General features: G+C 39.6%; 1 non-coding gene across 1 annotated transcript; it reads right to left on the reverse strand.

Moving 5' to 3' along the window:
- Window positions 1-7,552: 7,552 nt before the first annotated feature.
- LOC120092258 (small nucleolar RNA R71) lies at window positions 7,553-7,659 on the reverse strand. Its single transcript, XR_005485968.1, has one exon. It is a non-coding gene; the product is annotated as a small nucleolar RNA R71 (small nucleolar RNA).
- Window positions 7,660-11,833: the final 4,174 nt, after the last annotated feature.

Genomic DNA, 11,833 nt, shown 5'->3' on the forward strand with positions numbered 1-11,833 from the left:
AATCCGAGATTAATTGGCTAAACTCATTAGACCAAATTAATCTCCATTCATTAACTAATGGGTCACTCCACTAAAGCCCATAGTTGCACTCCCCTCACTGTAGATATATTATATCCACATGATTTAACCATAATCAGTAAGTTGACCCTTCACAGGTTGTTCGTAATAACGGCTGGGTCAAATATCTGTTTTATCCCCGAGATTACTTCTTATTCCTCAAGTCCCTACTGATCCTCTAATGAACAATTGGTTTGTCATCCAATAACTAAACCAAACACTCTCAGTGCAGTGGGAGGGTGGGGCCCCTTGTTCAAGACCTGGATTCAGTACTTGAGAGAACAACCTTTCTCCTATCCCTAAATCGGTTAGGCGTGAACTCTGTCTTGCACCCTATGTCCCCAGCTATCTATTCGGTTTTACCTCTGAAATGGAGTCTTATTGAGCCAGCGCTGTTGAGTCAACCCTCAACTATGAAAATCTAAGGGCAATCTCGAATAAACAGGAGTTCATAGTTAGTTCAGGATTAAGATTGAGTTACCTAGGTCATCCAGGCGAAAATAGTTAGTCTTAAACAATAAACAGCATTATAAAGTAGGATCACATCGTATGTAGCATTTTACAACTCTTTGTAACAACTACAAAGTAGGCCGCATCCAATGGTGTTACTAGAATAAGGTACCCAACCTCATTCATGTACCATAAATCATTTTGACTATTTACTCGAACTCGATCAACTCTTATGTCTCCACATAAAGTTCAAGTACTCATACAATAGACATGAGTCTTAGTTTATTGGATTTAGACTTTTGAACAATTCATTATATCAATAACAAATATATTGATTATAGAAAATGTTTATTATTCTATAAACTGCGAGTTTTTAGGATATAAAACCCAACAGAAATGTCCTCCAATTTCCAGTTCAAGGGCAAACCGAAGCGTTCGGGATGCATATGATAGGTGGGCAAGGGCGAATGAAAAGGTTAGAGCCTATATCTTAGCGAGTGATGCGTTATTTTATGTGATGAAATAATGGAAGGGTTGTGTTGGTAGAAAATGTGTTGTGCAGACGAGTTTTCTCAGCAGAATACAAGTATAAATCCTACTGAGTTTCCTAGTAAGCCTAGGGTCGAACTCAGGGACTAAGGAAAACGATATGCAGTGGTAATTGTTAAGATCACTTTGCGGTAACAAATAAATTAATGGTTTGGTTGGTTTTTGTTTGAAGTATAAAAAGTGTGTGGCAGATTTGAGAAAAGATTGATTATGCGATAGATACACTAAGTATACGGAGGAACCGGTTGAGAAGGTCTTACACTATCGTTTCCCGAGAATACGTTCAAACTATGCGATCATGCTACACTCATGCGACAACAAATCATTTTCCAATGCAGATGTGGTAGCTCCTAATTCTAGGATGCATGCGATGAATGCGATAATGTCTATAGAGCTTATTCCAAAGTCTCTACTTCTTGCCTATGCGATGATGCAAGATGCACACAAGGACAAGGTGACCACATACAATCATAACCTATCTCTAGGATGCATACGAGGCATTAATAGCAAACAACGCTTATTCCAAGCCTAGATTCTATCCTTAAACTACCCTCCCGAGTATCTCTAGTAGACGAATGACGCATACATAATACAAGATAATCGCATAGAATGAAGATCCCCAGTTATGCTAGCTAAGTGCTCCTCAACCCATTCGACAGATTTAGCTACTCATGCGTAATGTACAAAGAGTGAACAGATATAAAGATGTAAATTCCATTTCTATAGATAAGTTCCGAGTACAAAATGACAATGGAAGATAAGGGTAGAGAGCCTGGTAGCAATTCCCTTCCCAAGGCTTTTACACTGTTAACTCTATTCTGCTCAAAAGATGTTCCTGCTTCCAAGGAGTTGGCCCTCTCTCTGATCTCGATGCTTCTGGCACTCTTCCAAGTTCACCGGTGCTTCCATAGGAGTTGGCCCTTTCTCTGATCTCTATGCTTCTGGCAATCTTCCAAGTTCACCGGAATAATCTCTCGATATAATCTCCCTTCACTCGCTTCTGCCTTCTAAGTAAAAGAAAACTAAGAACAAGGCTACTTCTATCTAAAGGGGAAAAAATATCTAACTGTCGCACTCCTTCACTAAAGGTGGCCTCTGGTATTTATAGATCTTTGGGGTGAAAGGCTTCTTCTCTCTTATGATTGCACTGATTGGATGACATTAATTTTCTATCTGATGCGCCAAATATTTGTCACCAAAAAGTTGAGTGTACTTGCTACAGTAGTTCTTAATAGCTTGTCAACTTAATTCGGAATCGACCGTCATCATCTTTCTATCCCATCGTGATTTATTATGCTTTTCACCCACTTGTGCCCACCAAGATGCTCTGGCACGACAACCTTCTTGAGCAAATATTCACGAGCGCAAATGATCGCATAGCCTTGCGTTAACGCAATCTCTTAATGCGCTCGGCTGTTGATTTCTTTGGATCGCATTTTTCACCTTGCGTCAACGCATATTCTGCACAAAATTACATAAGTTCTGTTTTAATGTGATGGATGCATGCGATCGTAATATTGTGAACTTAATGCTTTTAGACGCAATATTGTACATTTTTATCAATGTGATCCTACATTGTTTTATAATTTAGCACTGCAATAACGTGCATTTCTACCCGTTATCAGCGAGCATATCCGATGTGCTCAATAAGAAACATGAACCCATGCCCACAGCTCGTGAAATTATGACATCATTATAGGATATGTTCGGACAACCGTCATCTTCTATTCGACATGAGGCTATAAAATATTTTTATAACTCGCGAATGAAAGATGGAACCAATGTCAAGGAACATGTTCTAGACATGATGGTTCATTTTAATGTCGCTAAAGCTCACAGAGCTACCATAGACAAAACTAGTTAAGTTAGTACGACATTAGAGTCTCCTCCGAAGAGCTACCTAACCTTTTGTACTAATGTCATAATGAATAAGACAAGTTACAATTTGACTACTTTATTAAACAAACTACAGACTTATTAGTCAATGATGAATTTGAAAGAGAGTGAAGCAAATTTTGTTTCACGACAAAATAAATTTCCCTTGTTCTTCGTCAGGAAAAAAACCCGCTGACAAAAAGAAGTTTGCCCCTTCTTCATCTAAAGAAAAATGTGTACAGATGAAGAAAAAAGGAAAAGGGAATAAACAACCCACTGCAAAGAAAAGCAAGGCTGCGAAAGGAAAATGTTTCCATTGTGGAGAAGACGGGCATTGGAAACGGAACTGCCCGAAGTATTTGGCCGAGAAGAAAGCAAAAAAGGCAAACCAAATCAGATTTACTTGTATTTGAAACATGTTTAGTGGAAAATTCTCACTCCACCTGAATATTAGATTAAGGAGCCACTAGCCATGTTTGCACTTTTCTACAAAAAACTAGTTATTGGAAACAACTCTTAGAGTATGAAATGACTTTCAAGGTGGGAAAGGGGGAAGTCATTTCAGCAAAAGCAGTGGGAGATATCAAGTTTTTTTTTTTTTTTCTGACATTCTTTTGTCTTGTTAAGAAATATATATTATGTACCAAAGATGAAAAGAAACTTAATCTCCATTTCATGTCTACTTGAAAATATGTATAAAGTATCTTTTGAAGTTAATGAAGATTTCGTTTTTTCAAAAGGTGTTCATATTTGTTCTGATAGACTTGAAAATAACATGTATGTGTTAAAACCAACTGATGCAAAAGCCATTTTAAATATGGAGATGTTTAAAACGACAGAAACTCAAAATAAAAAACAAAAAAATTCTCCTAAGCCTTTCTTTGGCATCTCATACTTGGTCACATAAATCTCAATAGGATTGAGAGATTAATTAAAAACGGTCATCTAAATCTGTTAGAAGAAAATTCTTTACCTCCTTGTGAGTCATGTCTTGAGGGAAAAATGACTAAAATATCTTTTATTGGAAAAGTTCTTCGTGCCAAAGAACCCCTGAAACTTATACATTCAGACCTTTGTGGTTCAATGAATGTAAGAGCATGAAGGGGATATAAATATTTTGTCAGTTTTATCGATGACTATTCTAGCTATGGCTATATTACTTAATAAGTCACAAGTCTGAAACTCTTGAAAAGTTAAAGGAATTCAAGACCGAAATAGAAAACTTATTAGGTAAAAGAATTAAAAAACTTCGATCGGATCGAGGTGGTGAGTATATGGATTTACAGTTCTAGAACTATATAGTAGATCATTGAATTCAATGCCAACTCACAGCACCTGGAACACGACAACATAACTATGTTGTAGAAAGGAGAAACCGAACCTTGTTAGACATGGTTCGATCCATGATGAGTTTTGCTCAGTTACCTCAATCCTTTTGGAGGTATGCAGTACAAACTGCGGTATATATTCTAAACATGGTCCCCTAAAAAAGTGTTTTTGAAACACCATATGAGTTATGGAAAGGACGTAAAGGTAGTTTACATTACTTTCGGGTCTAGGGATGTCCAACACACATGTTGATACAAAATCCTAAGAAATTGGAACGACGTTCAAAGTTATGTCTCTTTGTAGGATACCCAAAAGAAACAAAGGGAGGATTTTTCTATGATCCCCAAGAAGATAAAGTATTTGTTTCAAATGCTACATTCTTGGAGGTGAAGGAACTCGTTTTACAAGAGATTTGATGCGTTGATTGATCATGCGATGAAAGGGTGTGTAGATGCGATGATCATGCAAGTTTTCCTAACAAAGCCCAAGTATAAGCCTTCTTAGGGTCCTGAAAAGTCCAGGATCGAATGCAGGGATTACTAAATAGATATGCGATAGACTCTCTGATCCTATTGCGATAGTGATTAAGAAGTAGAAGATGATTTAACTTTGATTTTCTAATGTGATGGAATTAAATGCACAATGAAGAAAGGGTGTTGTTGTAACAAATATGCGATAAAGGGGTTGAGAAGAGGTTTTGCTAGTATTTCTTAAGATATTCTACAAGTCATGCGATCATGCTATACACAAATATTAAGCACTACATTTCTCAATGCATAATGACACATTTCCTATGTCTAGGATGCATGCGATGTATTTGGAATGCAGCAGATAAAACTTATTTCTAAGTCTCTACTCTTGCTTATGCGATCTAATCCGACTCTCTCAAGCCTAGATTTTGTCTTTAGACTACTCTCTTAAGTACTCCAAAGGATCAATGAAGCATTGATAACAGGCAGAAATGCACGTTATTATAGCGCAAAGATATCAAACAATGAAGGATTTCGATGGTAAAACTATATAAAATTGCATCCAAAAGCATTAAGTTTACAACATTGCGATCGCATGCGTCCATCACATTAAAAACAGTTAACTTATATATTTTGTGCAGAAAATGCATTGGTGCAAGGCAGAATTGCGGTCCAAAGAAATTAAAGCTTGAGCGCATTAAGAGATTGGACCGCAAGACTATGTGATCGTTTGCATTGACGAAAATCTTCTCAAGAAGGTGGCCGCATAGAGCCAGTGCATCAAGGTGAAAACTTAATAAATCACGATGGAACAGAAAGCTGATGACAGTCGATTCGAAATTAAGTTGACAAGCCGTTAACGACATTGTAGCAAGTACACTCAACTTTTCGGTGACAATATTTGGCACATCAGACAGAGAATTAATGACATCCCATCGGTGCAATCATTTGAGAGAAAAAGCTCTTCACCCTGAAGCTCTACAAAAACCGAAGGCCACCTTCATTGAAGAAGTTCGGTTTATCATTCTAGTTGAGCCATATAAAAGATAGTTAGCCTTTATTCTTAGTTTCCTTATACTTAGAAGGCGAAAGTGAGAGAAGGAAAGAGACATCGGAAGATCGTCCTGGTTAGCTCGAAAGAGTGCCAAGGAGCGTGGAAAATAGAGAGAGGGCCGACTCATGCGAGAGCAAGAATATCTTTTGAACAGAGTAGAGAAGAACAGTGTAAAAGCCTTGGGAAGCAAGAAATTGCTACCAGACTCTTTATCTTTATTTGACATTGTCATTTTGTACCTCGATTTCGTATATAGAATGGAACTTGCATTTCACTCTCTTCACAATACGCATGAGTAACTAAACTTTCAAATGGGTTGAGAAGTACTTAGCTGACATGACCTAGGATCTTCATTACATGTGATCATCTTGTCTTATGTTGCGTCCATCACCCCTTTAGAGCTACTCGAAAGAGAGTCTAAAGAAAGAACTTAGGACTTGAGAGAGCTAGGTTAGAATCTAGACTTGAGAAAGCAAGATTAGGTCTGCATAAGCAAGAGATAGAGACTTAGAGATAAGCTCTGTTTCCCAACATGTACCGCATGCACCCTAGAGATAGGTTATGGTAGTATGCAGTCGCCTTGTGTATGTGTGTGCTATTCATCATCGCATAGACAAGAATAGAGGCTTAGATGTAAGTTCTATAGACATCATTGCATACATCGCATGCGTTCTAAAACTAGAAGCCATAGCATTTGCATTGAGTGAGGATTTGATGTTGTATGTATGTAGCACGATCGCATAACATGAACGCAATCTTAGGAAGTGTTAGCTAAAGCCATTCTCAACCCATTCCCCTGCATACTCATCGCATCTTTTGTATTATTAACTCGTTTCTCAACTCTGCTGCATAAAGTTTATACTTCAAACAACATACCAACCAACGCATTAATTTATTTGTTACCGCAAAGTAATAAAAAATTACCATCGCATACTGTTTCCTTAGTCTCTGTGTTCGACCCTGGGCTTACCAGGAAACTCAGTAGGATTTATACTTGGATCTTGCTGAGAAAACTTGCCTGCACAACGCATATTCCACCATCACATTCTACACCATTATTTCATCGCATGAACAACACGCAACAAGTTTTTGGCACCGTTGCCAGGGACTTTGGCAATACATTGTGCTAACAGTAACTTTTTTATTTTCTTTGCAGACTCTCCGTCTCTGTGCACTACTTCTCCTTAGGTAAGGGAAGAAGAGGGTATTGTATGAGCGAAGGACAAAATCCTTAGCCCATTTACGACTCAAAGATCGAGAGAACGTTCCGAAGAAGAAGAAGAGACAGCCGCCATCAACAACAACAAGAGAAAGATCCAAACATGGTGGAACAACAAGAAAATAGAGCACTAAATGCAAATAATATCATGGCGAATCCAATCCTATTGGCGAACAATCGCAATAGGCTCATTTGAGACTATGCGTCACCCAACCTATATGATTTCTCCCCAGGAATCATGAGGAAAGCTCTTGACGGATCGAGGTTCGAAATGAAACTGGTGATGCTGCAAATGATCCAAACAATCGGACAGTTTAGCGATAGGCGTGGCGAGCATCCGCACGTCCACCTCCGAAGTTTCATTGAGATCTATAACACGTTTGTGTTCCCAAATTTCTCCGCTGAGGAGGTTTGATTAACATTGTTTTCATTTTCGTTGTATGACCAGGCACGAAAATGGGCTTATTCTCTCAACTAGGGGAGATTACATCATGGGAACAAGTAGTTGAGAAGTTCATAAAGAAGTACTTCCTTCCAACGGAGAATGCCAGAAGGAGGAAGCTAATCACAAATTTTGAACAAGATATTGACGAATCGCTCAGTGATTCCTGGGCGAGGTTTAAGAGGCTGGTAAGATATTGTCCACATAATGGCTTACCAGATTGCTTACAGATGGAAATTTTCTACCACTGATTGAACCCTACATCGCAGACGGCTGCCAACGCGGCAGCAATTGGAGGTTTACTTGATAAAACTTATGATGAGGCCAGGAATATCCTTGATCACATTTCTAAAAATCATGAAGACTGGAGAGAAAGTGATCAAAGATTGAGAATCAAGGATAGTAATGTGAATAACGGGGCCATCGCATCCCTTCAGAACCAAATGACTACGATGATGAATTTGATACAAGGAATCACAATCAGTAGCCTAGAAACGCATAGTGGGCAAGTCAATGCAATCAACAAGACGATCGCAAGTTGTGCTACTTGCGGTGAAGCCATCTAATGGAGAAATGCTCAGAAAACCCACAGTCAGTCTATTTTGTGAAGAATAATCCATTTTCCAACAGTACAACCCTGGGTGGAGAAACCACCCTAAATTCGTGTGGAAAAATCAACAAAAAAATTTTCAATCAGTGGTGCAAAATGGAGGGCCACAAGGATTTTTCCCGCAAACAAAGGTCAAGTACAAAACCAAGCCAGCAGTTCGCAGGTGCCACAATCTTCATCTTTGGAGAGTTTGTTGAAGCAATATATTGAAAAAAAATGAAACAGTGCTTCAAAATCAAGCGACGTCTATTCGCAACCTGGAAATTCAAATAGGCCAGATTGCGGGCGAACTCAATAATAGACCGCAAGGGGCATTGCCGAGTTCAACAGAGCTCCCGGGCAACCCAGGGGGTACGGGAAAATAGCAATGTCAAATTGTGACGTTGTAGAGCAGAAGAACTGTGGCAGAGGAGAAGGAGCCTAGACGGATTGCTCCAATTGAAATGGAACCGGAGATTGCATTGACTCGAGGAGAAACAGAAGAAAAGACGGCGATGGAACCAGAGATTGCATCCACCTCGAAGCCGAAAGAGCAGGGGATCGTGAGAATATAGCTGCCACCATTCCCTCAGAGACTCAAAAAGAGGAAAAATGATGAGGTACAGTATCAACGCTTCATGGATATGCTAAAACAGTTGCATATTAACATTTCGTTCACTGAAGTGATTGAACAGATGCCCAAGTTTCTGAAGGATATGGTGATGACGAAGAAAATCACTGGTAAGTTTGCAACGTTGGCATTGACGCAAAGTTCAAAATCCATAATCCCATCGAAAATGCACGACCCTGGAAGTTTCACTATATCTTGCTCTATTGGAGGGTTATACATCGGTCAAGCGCTTTGCGATCTCGGGGCCAACATCAACTTAATGCCCCTGTTAATTTTCAAGCAGCTGAATGTCGGGTAGCTGGCGCCCACGACAGTGACTCTTCAATTAGCTGATAGATCCCTTGTGCATCCAGAAGGGAAGGTGAAGGTTGTTCTATTTACAATCGACAAATTTATATTGCCGGCAGACTTCATCATCCTGGACTATGAAGTAGACAAGGATGTACCCATCATATTGGGACGAACATTCCTATCCACTGGTCATGCCTAGATTGATGTGTACAGATGATAGATCACACTGAGCATGACAGAAGCTCAGGTTTGACATTATCCGAGCCATGAAATATCCTTATGAAGAAGATCTCAATGAATCCGATGATGAACCAAGTTTGAATGAAGAAGAAAAGTCTGAAGATGAAAATGAAGATGAGGATGCAACCGCATCCATAGTAACATGCAATGCGATCATAGAAAAGACAACCAAAGAAGATGAGATGATCGCATCCAAAGAAGACAAACTGACAACAAATGGAGAGAGAAAAACAACAAAACCATCCTTGGAACAACCACCAATAATAGAGTTGAAGACCCTTCCAAACCACCTGAAGTATGCGTTTCTGGGGTAGAATGAAAAGCTACTGGTAATAATTTCCTCTGCACTTAATGAAGATCAAGAGAATGTGCTACTAAGCATCCTAAGAAAGTATGTAAAAGAAATTGGTTGGACATTTGTAGACATTAGAGGAATCAGCCCCGTATACTGCATGCATAGGATTAGTCTCGAAGAGAATCACAAAGGATCGATCGAACATCAATACAGACTCAACCCTACGATGAAGGAGGTCATAAAGAAGGAGATAATAAAGTGGTTAGATGCGAGAATTATCTATCCAATAGCCAATAACACGTGGGTTAGCCCCGTGCAATGCGTGCCGAAGAAAGAAGGGATGACGATAGTCCCCAACGCAAATAACGAATTGATACCAATAAGAAGCGTCACTGGATGGCAGATTTGCATGGACTATCGAAAATTAAATGCAGCAACAAAGAAGGATCATTTCCCTTTGCCTTTTATCGACCAGATGCTAGACCGCCTAGCTAGAAATGATTTCTACTGCTTCTTGAATGGATATGTCGGCTATAACCAAATCATGATTGCTTCTGAAGATCAAGAGAGAACCACATTCTCCTGCCCGTATGGAACATTTGCATTTCGACGCATGTCGTTCAGCTTATGCAATGTGCCGAGCACTTTCCAGAGGTGTATGATGGCCATCTTTTTTGAATATCTCAAAGATTCTATGGAAATTTTCATGAACGACTTCTCGGTGTATGGGCAAACATACAAAGTCTGTCTCAACAACCTGGAGAAGATATTGAAAAGATGTGAAGAAATGAACCTCGTGCTGAATTGGGAGAAATGCAATTTCATGGTAAAGGAAGGTATTGTGCTTGGGCACAAAGTCTCCAAGGATAGGCTGGAGGTGGACAAGGCAAAGATTGAGGCGATTGAAAAGCTTCCACCTCCAGCGAATGTGAAGGTTGTCAGAAGCTTTTTAGGACATGTTGGCTTTTATAGACGTTTTGTGAAAGAATTTTCAAAGATTGCACGACCACTGAGTGCGTTGGTGGAGGTAGAAAGAAAGTTTGACTTTGATGACCAATGCCTCAACGCATTCAAAATATTGAAGAATGCATTAACAACCGCACCTGTGTTGATCGCACCAGATTGGACACAACCCTTTGAACTAATGTGCGATGCAAGGGCTTATGCGATGGGAGTAGTGCTGGCGTAGAAGAAGAAAACAATGCTACATCCCATCGCATATGCGAGTAAAACCTTGAACCCTCCTCAAACAAATTACACGACCACAGAAAAAGAATTGTTTGTGGTGATATTTGCGTTGGAAAAATTCAAAGCTTATCTGTTGGGAACTAAAGTAATCATTCACACTAACCACTCGATGATAAAATATTTGATGACAAAGAAAGATGCGAAGCCGAGATTGATTAGATGGGTTCTCCTCCTCCAGGAATTCAACATGGAAATTATTGATCGCAAGGGGACGGAGAACCAGGTTGCGGACCATTTATCCAGATTAGAAAATCTAGAAGTTGACTGCAACCAGTCAGAGGTGAACACAACTTTCCTAGACGAGTAGCTATTTAAAATTGAAGAATTGCCATGGTATATGGACGTGGTCAATTTTCTGGTTTGTGATGCGCATCTGGTGAATTTCCCAAAGACTATACAAACCACCAAAAGATGCGGCTCAGACAAGAATGCAGATCATATTATTGGGATGCGCCAAATCTTTATAAGAGGGGGTCAGACCAGATTTTGCGTCTGTATGTACCAGATGCTATTCACCAACGCATATTATCACAATGTCATGACTCGCCATATGGAGGACACTTTGGAGGCCAACGCACAGCAACGAAAGTGTTACAAAGTGGTTATTTTTGGCCAACATTATTTAAGGACGCAAGAAACTATGCGATGAAATGTGACCAGTGCCAACGAACAGGAAACATTTCATGGAAGCATGCGATGCCCATGAACATCATTTTAGAACTGGAATTGCTTGAGGTCTAGGGTATAGACTTCATGGGACCATTTCCACCATCGAATGGTCACAAATACATTCTGTTAGTCGTAGACTTCGTTTCCAAATGGGTAGAAGTGGTAGCGTGCACCGCAAGTGATGCAGCGGTAGTCTCCAAGTTCCTGAAGAAAAATATCTTCACTCATTTTGGCACTCCACCTACCATAATAAGTGTTGAAGGCTCCCACTTTGTAAATCACATCATTAACAATTTATTGCTAAAATATAATATCCTCCATAAAGTGGCCACCGCATACCATCCACAGACAAATGGTCAAGCTGAAGTGTCCAACCGGGAGATCAAGCAGATATTAGAGAAGGTGGTGAAGCTTTCACGAAAAGA

Source organism: Benincasa hispida, chromosome 11 (genome assembly GCF_027475165.1).
Source record: "Benincasa hispida cultivar pf3 chromosome 11, pf3_genome.v1.1, whole genome shotgun sequence".
Classification (NCBI taxonomy): Eukaryota; Viridiplantae; Streptophyta; class Magnoliopsida; order Cucurbitales; family Cucurbitaceae; genus Benincasa; species Benincasa hispida.